The sequence below is a fragment of the Pteronotus mesoamericanus genome, unplaced genomic scaffold, assembly GCF_021234165.1.
Source record: "Pteronotus mesoamericanus isolate MK-2021 breed Mesoamerican mustached bat unplaced genomic scaffold, CSHL_Meso_final contig_90, whole genome shotgun sequence".
In the NCBI taxonomy this organism is placed as follows: domain Eukaryota; kingdom Metazoa; phylum Chordata; class Mammalia; order Chiroptera; family Mormoopidae; genus Pteronotus; species Pteronotus mesoamericanus.
Window position 1 is genome coordinate 42770445 of NW_026555277.1, and position 17677 is coordinate 42788121.

Below are 17677 nucleotides of genomic sequence, written 5' to 3' on the forward strand. Positions count from 1 at the left end.
GATCAAAGCCTTTAAATATGGTGAGTGATTGTGGCCAAACAGAAACAAATTCAGAAGTTCAGAAAAGGGAACTACCCTTAAGGTATGGAAGAGAATTTTTTCAGTTCTTGGGCTGGACAAAAAAACTGGATGATTTAGTCATTCATCTTGAGACCTAGATGAAGCACAGTACTTTCCCTTACGAGTTCATCTTCTAAGGAAGGAGACAGATAAATAGGAAGTAAATCAATAAAACAAAAATAGAAGGTGGTGTTATGAAGAAAAAAACCGGGGTTCTAAGAGGGAGAATGATGAGGTGGGGTGTGTTAGAGACAAACATCAGCTTTAGAGAGAATGGGGGGTCAGGAAGCCTCTCTGAGGAGCCATGAAGAAGGAACTCATCAGGAAGAATATTCCGGGCCGAGAGAAGAGCTTAAGAAAAAGCAAGGGTGGAGAGAGGTTGCAGTATGAGTTGGACAAATGTTAGAAGCAGTGGAGTATAAGGAAAGAAACAAAAATGAATTCCAACGCAAAATTTGCTTTTATGAAACTTGTTCAATAATAGTATTTAAGCAAACACCTAGCTCAAAATCTTGTTTGTTACTCTAAATACTTGAGCATTACTTTCAACATATACATGCATATACATTCTCAAACATGTAAGTTTATAAGTTCCCAAAAATATTCAAAGCAACTTGCAGAAATAAAATATAACAAGAAATAAATGAGCCCTGACTGGTGAGGCTCAGTGGATTGCGCACTGGCCTGCAAACCAGAAAGATGCTAGTGCAAATCTCAGTCAGGGCACGTGCCTGGCTTGTGGACCAGGTTCCCAGTTGGGGACGTACAAGAGGCAACTGATCAATGTATCTCACACATTGATATTCCTCTCCCTGTCTCTTTCCCTCTCTTCCCCTCTCTCTAAAAAATAAATAAATAAATGAGTTAAGTAATTGGGATGCAGGTCAGAAGTAAAAGCAAACAGGAGAAAGAAAATAGTTATACCTGGGCTGCAACAGGGAAATATGAGCAATAATGAAATTGAGTGTCCCTATGATAAAAATGAAGTAGTTCTTAAGAGAAATGTAGCTTCCTACTATTAATATCTGAGAAAAATGTTCCTTTTTTAAGTCACTCTGCGATGTGATGGTCAAAGTCCTCAACAGTATCTCTGCAGTAATTACAACAGCAAGGATCATAGGGCCATCTCTTAAACTACCTCAATGCATAAAGCCAAAGTGCAACTCAGTAAAAGCAATTCTGCAAGAGTCTAGAAGCAATCCAGCTACAGAGCTTATTCTAACAGCTGTAAATCAGAGATAACACTTAGAATGTCTAGACAAATGGACGCATGGCATATCTTTCAAGTAATCCTCAATGAGTATTTCTTCTTTCACCTGAGCTTTTGATGAATATACAGAAGAGAGTTTGAAGTTTATTTCTCTGTCAAGAAACTAGAATGGAAATGATCTTTGCTGTTAATAGTGTTTTGACAACCAATGGAGCTAAAGGTAGGACGTTGAGAGAAGTAAAGGGTTTAACAGTGTGATAACTTAAAAGGAAAGCCATCCTATTGCCATTTAGAAGTGTGCCTAAGACTTTCCTCAGAAAATAGACCTAGACCCACCTAAATATGCAGACAGATAATTACTTAGGTCCCACATACTTCCACATACATGTGGTCAAGATCATTCTAGCCTTTTTTGTTTTTAGTTAAGAGAATATCTTAATAAATTAGTTTTAAAATTTCCAGACAACTGCATAGTTTATGTACTGTATAAATCTTTTGTCAATAAATCAATCAAATGTTGGAGGACAACTATCAAAAACAATCTCTCAATATAACAAGAGCTAATCTCAAGTCATGCTTTCTGACAATACTTATACAGAAAAATTCAGAGTTTGCTGAGTAGTAATAACATCATATCCTCTGCATAGAAGCAAATAATTATCTTTCCTTTCTTAAAAAACATGTCATGCACTGAGCTCATCTAAGAATGATTTTAGCCCATTAAGAAGCACATTTTGTGGGGAAAAAAAGGGTGGGAGGTTTTCTGCTTAATCCAAAAGTCACCTGATCTGTTGGCATGACAGACTGCCTGCTGGTTACCAAATCAGTTTCCTTTCCCTCTGGGCCCACAGTTCAACTACATTTCCCAGCTTCCCTTGCAGATAGGTGTGGGGAAGTGTGTTCTAGCAGTGGAACTGGATGTATTTCACGTTCAGGCTGTTGCAAGAAACCACAGAGTGACCTTGGATGCAATGTATTGAAAATGGTAGATCTTTCCATCAGTCTTGGTTTCTAAACACCCAACTTCTTATTGGGTTTATGCAAGAGAGAAATACTTTCTATTGTGTTAAGCCACTGAAATTTCAAAGTTTATTGTTACAACCACTAGTATACAGTCAATATAGCATTTAAGAAAATACTGTACCTCAATTTCAACTGTAAAATGGAGATATTAATAGCACCTCATAAGTTTACTCTAAGAATTAAATACATTAATGCATATAAAGTGCTTTAAACAGTGCCTGGAACAGCGTAAACATTCACTCATGTTAACTATTATCACCATTATTGCAAACCTAGCAGTACTAAGATGCAGTTTCCATATACATATAACTCCAATGTTCTCTGACTATTCAGATTCTAATAACAAATGATGTCACATTTCTGTTACTATCTGCATTGTGCTGATCTGTACCCCATCACTGTTATTGATGGCTTCGGTACATTTCTGGGCATCTTATGTTGTTCCACAGATGCTCTGAAATTGTTCTTCTCTGGTCTCCATGTCGTTGTCTGTTAACCACTGGAAGTTACTGGGGAGAGGGTGTGCTAGAATGAGGCAGGCTTGCCATGAAGTGTGCTGATCCTGTCCAAGGCAGTGCCTCTCATTTATTCCAAAGCTATAAAGCTTCAAGATGCCAAAAAGGCCTCCTGCCAAGATGGAGGCGTAGGTAGATACAATTTGCCTCCTTGCAAAACCAAAAGAAGGACAACAAAAAAATTTAAAAACAAAAAGTACCCAAAACTGCCAGAAAATCAAACCATTTGTAAGTCCGACAACCAAGGGGTTAAAGAAGAAACATTCATTCAGATTGGTAGGAGCGGCAGAGACAGATAGCCTGGGAGGAAAGGACACACAACAAGGCAGTGGATGGCAGGCTGGGTGGTCACACAGTTGCGTGCAGATACACTGGGAGGAACAACGGAAGAGTGAGACAGACTACACAACCCAGGACTCCAGCACGGGAAAATAAAGCCTCAAAACCTCTGGCTGTAAAAATCTGTGGGGGTTGCAGTGGTGGGAGAAACTCCCAGCCTCACAGAAAAGTTCATTGGAAAGACCCACAGCATCCTAGAATGTACACAAATGCACCCACACAAGAATTAGCACAAGAAGGGTCCAATTAGCTTGTGGGCAGCAGGGGAAGTGACTGAAAGTGGAGCAAGAGCTGAGCAAGCAGTATTGTTCTCTCTTGGACTGCTCCCCTACATACAAAGTCACAACGCAGTGACCGGGGTTGCTTCACCCTGGCAAATATCTAAGGCTCTACCCCTTCCAATGTAACAGGCACACTGAGACAAAGAAATATGGCCCAAATGAAAGAACAGATCAAAGCTCCAAAAACAGAACTAAGCAACAAGGAGACAGCCAATGTATCAGATGCAGAGTTCAAAACACTGGTAATCAGGATGCTCACTGAATTGGTTTAGTATGGTTGCGAAACAGAGGAAAAAGTGAAGGCTATGCAAAGTGAAATAAAAATATACAGGGAACCAACAGTGAAGGGAAGGAAACTGGGACTCAAATCAATGATTTAGAGCAGAAGGAAGAAATAAACACTCAGCCAGAACAGAAGGAAGAAACAAGAATTCAGAAAAAATGAAGAGAGGCTTAAGAACCTCCAGAACAACTTTAAACGTCCCAACATCCATATCATAGGGGTGCCACAAGGAAAAGAGAAAGAGCAAGACACTGAAAACTCATTTGAAAAAATAATGAAAGAGAACTTCTCCAATCTGGAAAAGGAAATAGACTTGCAGGAAGTCCAGGAAGCTCAGAGAGTGCCAAAGAAGCTGGACCCAAGGAAGCACACACCAAGGCATGTCATAATTACTTTGCCCAAGATTAAAAGTAAGGGGGGAATCTTAAAAGCAACCAGAGGAAAGGAGACAGTTACTTGCAAAGGAGTTCCCAGAAGACTATCAGCTGATTTCTCAAAAGAAACCTTTCAGGCAAGAAGAGACTGGCAGAAGTATTCAAAGTCATGAAAGGCAAGGACCTACTTCCAAGATTACTCTGTCCAGCAAAGCTATAATTTAGAATGGAAGGGCAGATAAAGTGGTTCCCAGATAAGGTCAAGTTAAAGGAGTTCATCATCACCATGCCCTTATTATATGAAATGTCCAAGAGACATATCTAAGAAAAAGACGATGATCAAAAATATGGACAGTAAAATGACAACAAACTCACAACTATCAACTGAACCTAAACAAAAACAAACTAAGCAAACAACTAGAACAGGAACAGAATCACAGAATGGAGATCCTGTGGAGGGTTATCAGTGGGGAGGGAGAGGGGGGAGAATGGGGGAAAAGGTACAGGGAATAAGAAACATAACTAGTAGGTACAAAATAGACAAGGGGAGGTTAAGAATAATGTATGAAATGGAGAAGCCAAAGAACTTATATGTACAGCCCATGGACATGAACTAAGGAGGAGGAGAACGTTGGTAGGGGGGTGCAGGGTGGAGGGGAATGAAGGGGAGAGAAAAATGGGACAACTGCAATAGCATAATCAATAAAATATATTTTAAAAAATAAAATACAGTATAATCATTTTTAAACCCTTTTAGAAAGATGCCAAAATAGACTCCTACACAATTGTACAGTTTTTTTCTGAATATGCTTTAATTTTTTTAATTTGCATAATATTTCACGGCACTTTAGTAAATATTAGAAACACATTTAAGGAACTACTCTTAGATATCACAGAACAAGTTTTAATTCATTTAATTTTCCATTGTCCATCAATAGGCATATGGGAAGGGATGATCAGTCCATACCCTTAAATACAGGAATTCCTGGTCAGTTGCCTGGGCCTCTTCTTTACTCACATCTTGTCCATACACGGGGTTGCCACAGTATACCTGGAAACTACTCCTAACTTTGACTGACAGGAATTCTTAACCTGAGGTCCCTAGACCTCCTCTCCTCCAAGTAATCCCACAAAAACCATGAGTAGAATTCAGAAAGCCTATGAACTTGAATTGCTGTTAACCTATAACAGCAATTTAGCAATTTCTTCCATTATTGATGTAGGCAACAAGTCATAGCAGTATTAGCAGTATTTGTGACTTTGTCACCAATATATGTCCCAATAAGTATTTCTATGTAGTATTATAGCAATTAAAAATATCTTGAAATATAATCTATACTCATACTACTATAACATTATGGTATTCACTAGATATATCATTATATCTTATTTAGTACATTAATAAAGAAGCATGTATATTACTATAGCAAATGCTGATCTAATATTTTGAGAACTGTATTTCATTGTAATTGACTTCCAATTATATTTTAGCTTGTAAAAAAATTTTTTTTTTTGAAAAAGGAGTGTATAGACTTTACCTGACTGCCAAAAGGATCCATGGTACAAGAAAGAAAACCTGTAGGTTGTTGGGTTTGACACATAACTCCACACCGCATGCATTCTTCCTCCTCAAAGATGATTACGGTGGTGACAAGCATTCAGACTCATTGAAATGCCATCCCCCAGGTCAGCATGGTACATGATTAAGAGCTTGGGCACTGGAGTCAGCTTGCCCTGCTCCACCACTCATTAGCTGTGTGACCCAGGCAAGTTACTTAACCTCTTTGTGTTCCGTATCTGTAAAATGGGAATTAGGAGCTGTTCCTTCCTCATCGGGTTATTGTGAAGCATAAATGAGTAAATCAATTAAATTTCGTAGAGTCTGTCATATAGTAAGCTCTCAGAAAATGTTACCTGCTTTTTAAAGTGCTCATCACAGCTGTTTCTTTATGACATTTATGGGGAGGGGAGAGGAGAAGAGAAAAAAGTAGACTATTTCTCTTGACTCATACCTCACACATTACTTTTATGATGCACAAAATGGATATGCACTTTAAAAGCACATTGAAGAAACTCTTGATGGTTCTTCCTTGAAAAGTTTCCGACTTAATTTTATGTTTTATGTAGTAACAATACTTCAGGGGCAGTACAAAGGCTCCCCACATTAGGTTTACAAAGCAGGGCTTCCATTTAAATAATTTTCATGTTCTTTTCTGAGACTTTTAAGAGACGAATCTTGGCTATGTCATTTTAACTGAGGGGGAGATGATAGTCAATATAAATGGAAGTACAATTATTCATTCATTCAACAATTATTCAGTTCCTGCTCTGTGACAGGTACTGCTCTGAATCCAGAGGACTTTGTGGTGAACAGAACAAAGTCCCTGCTGTCATTGAGCTTGTGTTCTAGTGCGGAAGGCAAACTATAAACTAAAATAAATTTTTAAAAGTATCAGGAGGTAATTGATACTTCATCAACCACTAAAATAAAGTGATGTTATATACATAAGGACCAGTGACTATTTTAAATTGGATGGTCCTCTCTAAGGAGGTGACATTTAGGCAGAGATCTGAATGACAAAAAAGAAGCCAGTCTTTTTCTTTCTTTCTTAAGATTTTATTTATTTATTTTTTAAAGAGGGGAAGGGAGGAAGAGAGGGAAAGAAATATCGATGTGTAAGAGAAAGAAACATCCCTCAGTTGCCTCTCTCACTCCCCCAGCTGGGGGCCTGGCCTGCAACCTGGACATGTGCCTCAACTGGGAATCAAACCGGTGAACTTTCAGTTCACGGGCCAGGTGCTCAACCCACTGAGCCACACCAGCCAGGGTTCCTTCTATCTTTGTTCCAGGGAATGGCATTCCAAGCAAAGGGAATAGTTAGTGCAAAGTTTTTAGAGCAAGTCTGAGCTTAGCTTACCTGTTCCCATGTGTTTAGCAATGGCCAGGAGGCCCCCATTGCTAGAACATAGTAGGCAAAGAGCAGAGCCATAAAGGAGAGGTAAATAGGGATCAGATAGTGTGAGGCTTTGTAAGTAAAGTGCAAAGTTTATTCTCAGTGCAATTCTCAGGGGTAGAGTGATGTGATTTGCCATTTAAAATCACTCTACCGCATGGGGAATGAACTTTGGGGGACAAGCCTGGATATGCAATGACCGGTTAGACTGTGGCTTGGGCCGGGATTAAAGCAGTGAGATGCAAGGAAGCCCACCTTAGGCATTAGGGTATATTTTGGAGGTGAAGCCAGTAGAACTTACTGATTGGGATGTAAGGAAATGGGAGGAATCAAGATAACTCCTGACTTTTTGGCCTATGTATTATAACTTGGCTGATGGTACCAATTATTGAGATGGATAAATCCTGGGGGTGATGAGGGCTGGGGAAGTGAAGAATCAGTTGAGAGTTCTCGATTTGTGGTCATCTTAATTTTGAGTTGCCTATCAAATGTCCAAATGGAGATATCAAGCTACACTAGCCTAGAATTCAGGGGAGAAGCCAGGAGATGGAGTTACAAATTTGAGAATTGTTGGCCTAGGAATGGTATTTGAAACCATAAGATTTGATGAGCTCACCTAGTTAGACATTCTAAACAAAGAAAAAAAAGTTTAAGTCTTGGAGCGCTCCTACCTTAGGAAGTCTGATAAAGGGGAAGTTGCTGATAAGAGACTAAGAAGTAAACAGGAAGGTAGAAGGGAAATAAAGTAGACCTGGCACCATAGAAGCCTAGAGAGCAAAGCACTTCCAGGAAGGAGTGATCACTAATATCAAAAGCTACGTAGTGGTCCAGAAGGGTGAGGACAGAGAGTTGACCTGACTTTGGTAAATTTGGGTCAATAATGACTTGACTGGAGACATTTCAGTATATTGAGGGGATTAAAACCCAGGGGGGCGAGAAAGAGTCAGCAAGAATGACCGTTCTTTTGAGCTCTGGCATAATAACAAGCAGGGAAATCAGGCAGAAGCTGGAGGGGGTGTAAGGAAGGGTAGGAGGAAGGAAGGAGGGTGTGTCCTTGGAAGGGTAAGGGTTTATGCATGAAGGAGGGACTGGGTAGGGAAGCTGTGAGAGGGGAAAGCATAGATTTACTTTGGTTTCTGCCCTTGGGGAATTTATGATCTTGTCTGGGAGAAGTTGGGGATAGCAGTGATTAAAAAAAAAAATTAGGCTTCGGATTAAATAAAACAGTAGCTTAATGCAGTACAAAGCCTAACAGTAAAAATTCAATAGATGGAAAGAAGCTATAATTACAAAACAAGTCGAAAACACTCCAAGGAGTTAATTAAGGACTAAACTGAGTAATTAGATGTTCAGATCTCAGAAAATAGAGAGATTACTGTCACAGTGACCATACTTTCCAATTAAAAATCAGGACCATCATAAGACAATGGGCTTAAAAACATCTGTTCATATATTCACGTGAAAAAATTTAGAGCTCTAGAGATTAAAAAAAAACTTTAGCCATCTACTTAAGCAATTGCATTTATTGGAAATATTTAAAATCCATATATCCCCAAATACCCCAAGTCATTCTGAGGCCTCTCTACCTGTGCTTATGCTTTTCCTTCTGCCTGGAGCATTTCCCACCTTTACCGGACAAACCTCTACTCATTCTATAGGGTCACTTCCTCTTGGAAGCCCCTGTCCCTACTCTCCCCTTCCATGGGGCTCCTTTGTTGGCACTTGGTGCTCAGTTTTACCATAGCTTTTAACACAGTGTATTGGCATTTTCTATTCGTATACCTTTTGTTTTTTTCCTGTTTGTGCCTTTGGGTTTTCTAGACCATAAGCTTTTCAAGGGCAGGGTCAGATTGTATTCATTTCGTTTGCCTTGTACCCAGCCCAGCTCCGGGCTGATCTCAATCAATGTTTATGGAATACAACTGAATCTAATATTAGAACTGTGCTAGAAAGTCCTGCACATATGTCCTTGAAGGACTTGTTAGGTAGCAGCTAGGAATGAGTGGCCAGAGGGGGAATAAAGGCAAAGGCCCTTGCCACTACAATTGAACAAAGAACTTAATATAGGAGGGTAGAGGCAAAAGAAAGACATGTCTCACGGATTAACTCAGCAGTCCTGAGCTCGGCTTGAAAAGAATGCCAGGTATCCTGAGCTAGCAAAATAACACAGGAGGAGGGGAAGAATCCTTGAGACTGTGCTGGGAAAACCGGCTTCTGTAACAATCTTAACTAAGATTGCTGGGTGTTCTAAACATCACAGCAGGAGTAGCACAGGAGGAAGAGGGGGCCTATGCTGGGAAAGGAGCTTCTGCAACAATTTCACTAAGATAAAGAGCCTTTACTAACTGAGAAAGAAAGACTTTGTAGCTATACATTATTCCCAAGGGGAGAAAAAGGAGGGGGAACCTAGAAGCCATCTGAGGTATATAATCCCGGAATTAGCTAAATTACTACTTATAGCCTCGCTTCAAGTGTATAGAACAAACTCACTAAGTTGTTAATAAACTTACTAACACTTTCTTTTCTCTGTATCTGGAGCATTTAGATTTGCCAGATGCCTGTTTGCAGCTCCATGCTTGTATGTGTTTCATAAATAAACTTGCTATTTCATTCCACTATGTGTGTTTGTCTCTCGATTGAATTATTCTCTCATGAGAGAGACGAGAACCAAGGCCAGGGAGGAAGACCTCCTGGCTTGGGTCGCTCTCTCTCCATCTGTAGCAGATTGCTGCGTAACACACATCACCACGTTACAAGCAGCTTATAACAGGAAAAGTAATTGGGACCCCATCCATTATCACATCACTGCGGAGCTGTTTTATATCATTTCCTCCCACAACAAAACTTGTCTTTTTTTTTTATCTTTTTTTAATCATCAAAACATTCAGTTTCTAATCAAAATGTATTAGTAGCAGTGCAGTCTAAATGTAAATAACCAAGCTCTCTTACATTATTTTTTTTTTTAATTCAAAAGTATTACATGTCCATGGTAACAAAGTCAACCTGTAGAAAAGGAGTAAATAGTAAAAAAGAAGGTTCCCTTCTGTTGCTGTTCCCTGCCCTCCTGGGTCCTTTTTACAGACATGGCCACTGCTATCAATTTCTTGTGTATTCTTCCAGAGGTAGCCTATCCTGTTACAACATACTTCATTTTTTTTAACATAAATACTAGCAGCCCACCGATTATTTGGCAACTTGGCTTGTTCCTTTAACAGGATATACTGGATATTATTCCATGTTGAAGATTTTTCCTTATCAGTGTGTATTTTTAACAGATACATAGGATTCCATTTCCCATTTTATAGTATACCATTACCTACTTAACTCATTCCCTGTTGACAGGTTGTTTTAATTTGGCTGTTTTCACTCTTTTCCTAATATGTTATTATGAATTAAATTATGTTACTCCTAAAATTCATATGTTGAAGTCTTAAAGTTGGGATTAAGTGATTGCTTAACTAAGTGTCTAATGTTTATCTCCCCGGTTGGACTCTAGGCTTTGTAAGGGTGGGGACATGTTGTCATGCTCACTACTGTATCCCCAGCACAGACCATAGTGCCCGACATAAAGAGAACAGGGACTCAATACTTTCTAATTTTTTTCTGAATGAATTACAAGGCAGATATTTCCTATTCCTTCTATAAACTTCACATCCTTTTATCATCTACACGTTTAGTGTTCTGTCATTTCTCATTATGGTGTAGAGAAATGTAATGATCTCCAAGATGTAGAGACTACAACCTTTAAATTGTGTCATATAGGACCCAGCAGAGTTCCCCTACTGAGGTGGGGATCCAGCATTGGAGCAGGAAAGAGGGGAACAGGTCTACTTATTAATGTACTTTTGTAGCTACTTTTTTGCTGCTAAAATCTCCTTGGCCTGTTGAGGGCAGTGTGAAGTAAAAAGAACATGTGCCACCCTGGCAGGGTAGCTCAGTTTGTTAGAACGTTGTATGGGTTCACCAAGGCTGCAGGCTCAGTTCCCAGTTGGGGCACATACAGTGGATGCATAAATAAGTGGAACAATAAATCAATGTTTCTCTTTCTCTCCTTCCCTCTCTAAAATTAATTTAAAAATCTTTAAAATAAAAATGAGCATGGGACATTCAGACCTAGGTTTGGATCCCAGCTGTACTACTTAGCAGCTGTGTGACTTTGGGCAAATTACTTATGCTCTCTGTTCCTCAAATTCCTCAGCTATGAAATAAGGATATAATAATGGTATAATGATATAAGGTTGTTTGAGGGATTCTATGAGGTGTAAAGCATAAAGAACAGGGCCTAGCCTTAGCAAATGCTAAATAAATGTCAGCCACTATTTTTTACCTGAGGTAGAACAAAATTGCCCATTTCTCATTTCATATAAAAGAAGTTTGTAAATATTTGTGGTGCTGTAAAGTTCTCTGAGGCAGGTTAGGATTAGAACACTTAAAAATATAACACTTGCCCTCGCTGGTGTGGCTCAGCGGATTGAGCACCAGTCTGAGAATCAAGAGGTCCCTAGTTCAATACCCAGTCCGGGCACATGCCTGGGTTGAGGGCCAGGTCCTGGGTTGAGGGCATGTGAGAGGCAACCAGTAACTCACACAACGTTTCTCTCCCTCTCTGGCTCTCTCCCTTCCCCTCTCTCTAAAAATAAATAAATAAAACCTTTAAAATACATAATACTTCCCTCTCAATTCTTTTCTCTCCTTTTAAATCTTCGGATTGAAGTGTTATGAATGAAAAAGGGGTCCCATGGAAAGTAATATCACTGGGTGATCTGATTATAAATTCCTAACTGAGCAGGTCATGATGTTAGCAAACTCAGTGGGTTCACTGCTTAGGGTGTTCCATTCATGAATGAGATGTGGTTGTTGTTAGGTAGTTTTATTAACTTACAGCAAGTAAAGGAGAAGGGATTCATATCCAAAACTCTGTCTCCTCCAAGGGAGGCTTATCCATTGCTTAAATACACTATTTGTTTAATTACATGTTGATTTTTTCTTTTCAGTTGGCTATACTAATCCAGTTGGGTTCCTATCAAGCTCATCCTGTTTACAGTTGCTTCTGCAAAGTAGTGTGCTACATTTTAACATTTAGCAAGAATAACAGTAAGAACCTCCCAGACCTTGAGACCTTTGTCCTATCTAACAATGGTAGCCTGGTATGTCCCAAACACTTAATTTCTTTAGTAAAAAGTTTATCTTTGCCTTAAGCAAGCCTTATCCATTGTTTTTGTGCATTTAGGTTAAAAAATCTTTGCAATAAGCAAGAAAGCAAATAATCATGTTAACTATCCTTTAATCCCAATCCAGTCCTCACAGTGCTTTCTCTCATCCTCACATAATGTTCCTTAGTTTCCTCCTTCATTTCAAATGTATCAAAGAAACTGCAAAACTGTCATCCTCTTTGTATTTGATATCTTGCTTCTTGGCACAAATAAACTCTTACAAAAATTCTCTACAGGTTTGGTCATTTTTTACTTTAACATTTACTTGGCATAGCCAACAGGATTCTGAAGGAGCCCACCTCGGCCCACGTTTGTGGACCCAGACACCATGCTAGGTACAAGCATGGGCGCTTTGTGCCCCACTGACTCCCCACTTTGCATGGAATGAACTTGATAAGTGTTCCCGTGGGACCCCAGGCCTTTTTGTTTAAGTAACAGGTCTATGACTTTATTTGAGTTGTTCTTAGAAAATCCTCAAGGTAGGTAAAAGTTGAGATAACTCAGGGAAAGGGAAAAAAATGGGTTGCTGCTTTTAATTTCAGCTTTTTAATTGGATTGCTTATGTAGAATTTAAACAAAATTTTTGCTGGTTAAAAGAGAGACTGAACTCTCTGTAGCTGTGGAAGAGAAAGGACTCTTACTTCCCCAGCCCAACTAGCTAATGGGGTGACAGTAGTTGTTCAGGCCCCTGAATCTGGAGTGGCGGAGATGGGTGCTGCAAAGCAAGAGAAACTGGCAGGAACCCTGGGGAGAGTTCTCTTTTCATGGTGAAGGGCAACACACCCATAATGGGTTCACCTTACAAGAGGGATCCATATCTTGGGAAGTGTCACAGTTTCAGTGGCATTGTTACCAAACAGAAAGTGGGGTTTGGCTACCTGTCATCACCCATAGGAAAATTCTGGAGGCCGAGGTTTGGTGAGAAAAACAAAGAGGTCTTTTATTCAAAAACTGCACAATTTGGAAGAATGGCAGGCTTCTGCCCAAGCCCATTCCCTCCAGAACACCCAGAGGAAACCTGCCAGCCCCTGCCAGACCAGTCCAAAGCCAGGCCCAGCGTTCCTTTTCCCATTTAAAAATATCATCCTTTGGGAACCACAGGTGTCTGTAACACAACTGTCCAAGCAGCTTAGCTTGCTCCTAGTTGGAGTCTGTCTTCAAGCTTCTTCCTGGAGTCTGTGTATGGGGCTGGCACCACCATACTACCACTGCTGCTTCCTGCGCAGGGGGTCCCAGGCCGCTGCCAACTGCTGTGGCCAGCGGAGCGGGGGCTCCATCGTGCCAGCTGCAGGACCCGGCACCTGCTGCCCAGTCACGTGGCTTCCAAGGCCTGCTGGTCCCACAAAGCCGGCCTACATGTCCATGACATGGGTTCCAGAGAGGAAGAAGCACAGGTTTCTCCTTTCCCTTGGTTTAAATCTCCTGGCCCAAACTTCCATGCATCTGGAGGGGTCCAGCTCCCCGGCCAATCCCAGCCTTTTCCCAAGCTAGACTGACAGGTTTTTCCCAGCAGAGCACCTCTCCCTTCCACCAAGTACCAGAAGGGAGTAGGAAGGCTTTTCCCTTACTCAACATTTCATTGGCCTTGTGTATGCTCTATGCAAGGCCTCTTCCTGCCACATCTCTGCCTGAGGGTAGGGAGATCTATCATCTTGCTCTGTGCTAGCTTGTTTACTTCAGGCAGCTTCCTCCTATGGCTCCTCCCCTCTGCCCTGCGGTCTGGCCAGGTATACCTGTAACAGCATCAGGTAGGCTCTTTCTGGCCTTTGCTCAGGTATTCTTAGGTGACTAAGAATCTGTGGGGTTGCCTGAGAAAAATTTCCTCTAGGGCATGAAGCAGTCACTACATTTGGCTCATCCAGAGATGTGCACATAGGGCTGGTATTCCCTAGAAGTTTGTTCAGACTACAGATCTCAAAGAAAAACAAACTTAAAATGGGAAACTGTACCTTTGATGCCAAGAAGCCCCACAACACTCAGCCTCCATTAGTACTAAGATGTCCGAAATGAGGATCCTTTGCTACTTTATGTACACAATTAGAAAAAGCCAGCTATAAATCTAGGCAAAATTCCCTGGCTGGTGTGACTCAGTGGACCGAGTGCTGGCATGCGAACCAAAAGGTTGCCGGTTCGATTCCCAGTCAGGGCACATGCTTGGGTTGTGGGCCAGGTCCCTGGTTGGGGACATACAAGAGGCAACCAATTGATGTATCTCTCGTACATTGATGTTTCTCCTCCTCTCCTCCCTCCCTTCCCCTCTCTCTAAAAAAGAAATAAAATCTTTTAAATGAGAAAAGTCCCCATTTTAAAAAAGTTAAATAAATAAATAGAATTAGGCAGAATGAATGGAAAGCATATATTTAATTGGTCCCTTGAAGCTTAAAAATGAGGATTTAGACAAATAGATAAACCTATGATGTCATTTAGATGTCAACTCAATTCTCTGAGGTATTAAAAATGGCTACCCTTATCTCAAAAGGTCATTTGAAATTTGAATTATCAAGAACAGATATAAATTGTAAATGCCTCCGGGGCAAAATATGGATCCAACTGTTCTTTTATAAAGAGTTTTTCTTATGGCTAAAAGGTTTCTTATGTCTGTTTATGTTCGCTTATATATGCATGCTTTAAATGTGAAATAATTTTCTACCTCTGTATGGTTTTGTTAAAATTAATTTAAAAGCAAACACTTGTAAAAATTTGGGTATTCTGAAATTCTCAGAAATATAGAAACTAACCAAATGCTTTTCTTTCTTTTTTTAAATGTATTGATTTTAGAGATAGAGAAGAAGTGGGAGAGAGAAAAACATTAATTTGTTGTTCCCCTTATTTATGCATTTATTGGTTGGTTCTTGTATGTGTTCTGACCAGGGAGGGACTGAACCGGCAACCTTAGTGTATCGGGATGATGGTCTAACCAACTAAGCTACCTGGCCAGGGCCTAAATGCTTTTCAACTCATGTGCTCTAAGATTAATGCTTAGTAAATAAAAAAAAAGCTAGCTTAAGTTTGTTGGTTTAAGTAAAACAGACATATATTTATTTTACCTGGGTTTACAAAAAAAAAAAATCATCAATTACTGAACACAGATTTTCCTACTTTTGGCTTATCTGTTAATAAAATTTCTTGTACTTTGTTGAGAAAGCACGTTTCTAAAATTATGACATGTATTGCCAGTAAAAGAACCTATGTTTACAAAGATTTTAAAATGTCTTCATACATTTCTTAGTTTTTGTTAAAAATTGAGGTTTTAAGGGGTAAAATCTCAATATATGTAGGAATAACTCAGTGGTGTTTTAGAAGAATCTGTGGGAAACCTCAAAATATTTGTCTTTTATGTAAAAGCATGGAAAGCATTGTAAAATAAATGATAAAAACCTTCTAAGGTATACCGTGTGGTTAGACTATGGAAAGTCCAAAACAGCCACTCAATTCTTTAAAGCTCCTTAGAAAAACCTATTTTTCAATTTTACTTTGCTCATGTATCACGGTACATTTAGGCTGGACTTAAATGAAGGAACTTATGAGCTAACATTATTGAAAGAAGACATCTTAAACTATTGCTAAGGTATGATAATGTCACTTTTAAAAAGTGCTAGATTGGTCTTTCCTTCCCATGGCTGCATCTGCCAGGTAAGCCAAGACAGGTGTTTACAAGTACATCCAGGAGCTATGGAGGAAAGAGTAGTTGGATTTAATGCACTTTCTTCTCACAAGGTGTGCTGCTGGCAGTACGGCCAGCTCTCTAAACTCCACAGGGCCCTTCCACCCAACCTGACCCAATAAAGCACACAGGCTGGGATACAAGGGCATTGAGCTACGGTGGCCACAAACGACCATTTCCTAAGTGTGCAACCTATGGCAAGCCTGTCCATCATGGTGTTGACCAGCTAAAGTCTTCAATCTGTTGCCAAGGAGTAAGGTGGGCACCACAGTGGGGCTCTGAGAGTCCTGAATTCTTAGGGGATTGGTAAAGATTCCATGTACAAATTCTTTGAGGTTATCTTCATTGATCCATTCCAGAAAAGGGCCACAAGTTCCACCACACTGTTGGTGGTTCTCACCATGCAGCCTGGAGAAGACACAATACTCTACAGCTCTGTTACTGCTAATATAAGTAATATTTGAAAATTCTTAGGTAACAAACAATTTAGGAGAGTCATGTCTGCTTAAAAGTGTTCTTTAATTTGTCTGTTAAAACTAGTTGCAGACTGTTTCATGAATGCATTGTCAAATTAAGAAAGTTCAAGTGCAATAATGTTTGAAGACTGTAAATGATGGTGTATATCATTTATCATAAGATAAACACTTTGTCTTTGCTTTATTTTTTTGGTGAGTTTATATGTTAGTGTTTAAAATGATGTTTTGTATAAGTACAAAATAAATTTTGTGGTCCTGACCAGTATGGCTCAGTCGGTTGGGTGTTGTTCTGAAAATTGAAAGGTCACTGGCTTGATTCTTGGTCAGGGCACATGCCTGGGTTGCAGGCCAGTCCCCTGTCAGGTCATGTGTGAGGGGCAACTGATTGATGTTTCTCTCACACATTGATGTTTCTTTCCCTCCCTTCCCCTTTAAGAATAAATAAAATCTTTTAAAAATTAATTAAATTCTGAGAGGGGGAAAATATGTTAAATTGGTAACTGCTTTCTTTCACAGTGAGCTCCCAGGAGACAAAGATTTTTTAATTCATTACTGCCACTTGAAGATTTTGGTTTTTGAAAGGGACATCAAATAAAAAACACTCTCTGACCTTTATGAAAGGGGACTTATCAGGCACCTAACCACAAATAGACATCTATCCCTGTCTCTGACACTCACCTCTGCCTACCACAGACACCAAAGACTATTCTAGGATGAATGTTTTTTGCAATGAAGTCCATAAGGCCCGATTTCCCTCCATTTATCTGCCCCTCCCTTTTTGGAAAATTCTGACCTCAACTCATGTCTCAATTTTGGTATTGCCTGCCCCATTACCAATGGTCCACCATTTCAACAAGATGCGACTTCTAGTAATGAAGCTTCCAAGCACTGTGAGACATACTTTATGACCAAAAGGAAAAGGGAAAATTGTGGATGAAAAGGAGGTTCTATGGAAAGTACCTTCACAGGGTGGTCTGATCATAAGTTTGTAACTGGGCAGGTCATGGTGGGTAGTCATACCCCAGACATATAACTTTTTTTCTTTTTTAAAAGATTTAATGTATTTATTTTTAGAGAGGGGGAGGGAGAGAGAGAGGGAGAGAAACACTGATGTATTTGAGTTGCCTCTCACATGGTCCCAGCTGGGGACCTGACCTATAACCCAGGCATGTGCCCTGACTGGGAATCAAACCAGAAACCTTTCAGTTCCCAGGTCAGTGCTCAATCCGTGGCCACACTAGCCAGGGCTAAGAAGCATTTTACTCACTCTGCTGAGATCTTGGTT

At 40.0% G+C, this 17677-nt stretch overlaps 1 pseudogene; it reads left to right on the forward strand.

Annotated features, from left to right (window-relative positions):
- The first annotated feature begins 13040 nt into the window (after positions 1–13040).
- On the forward strand, positions 13041–16364 carry LOC129080684 (60S ribosomal protein L15-like; annotated as a pseudogene).
- The last annotated feature ends 1313 nt before the right edge of the window (positions 16365–17677 follow it).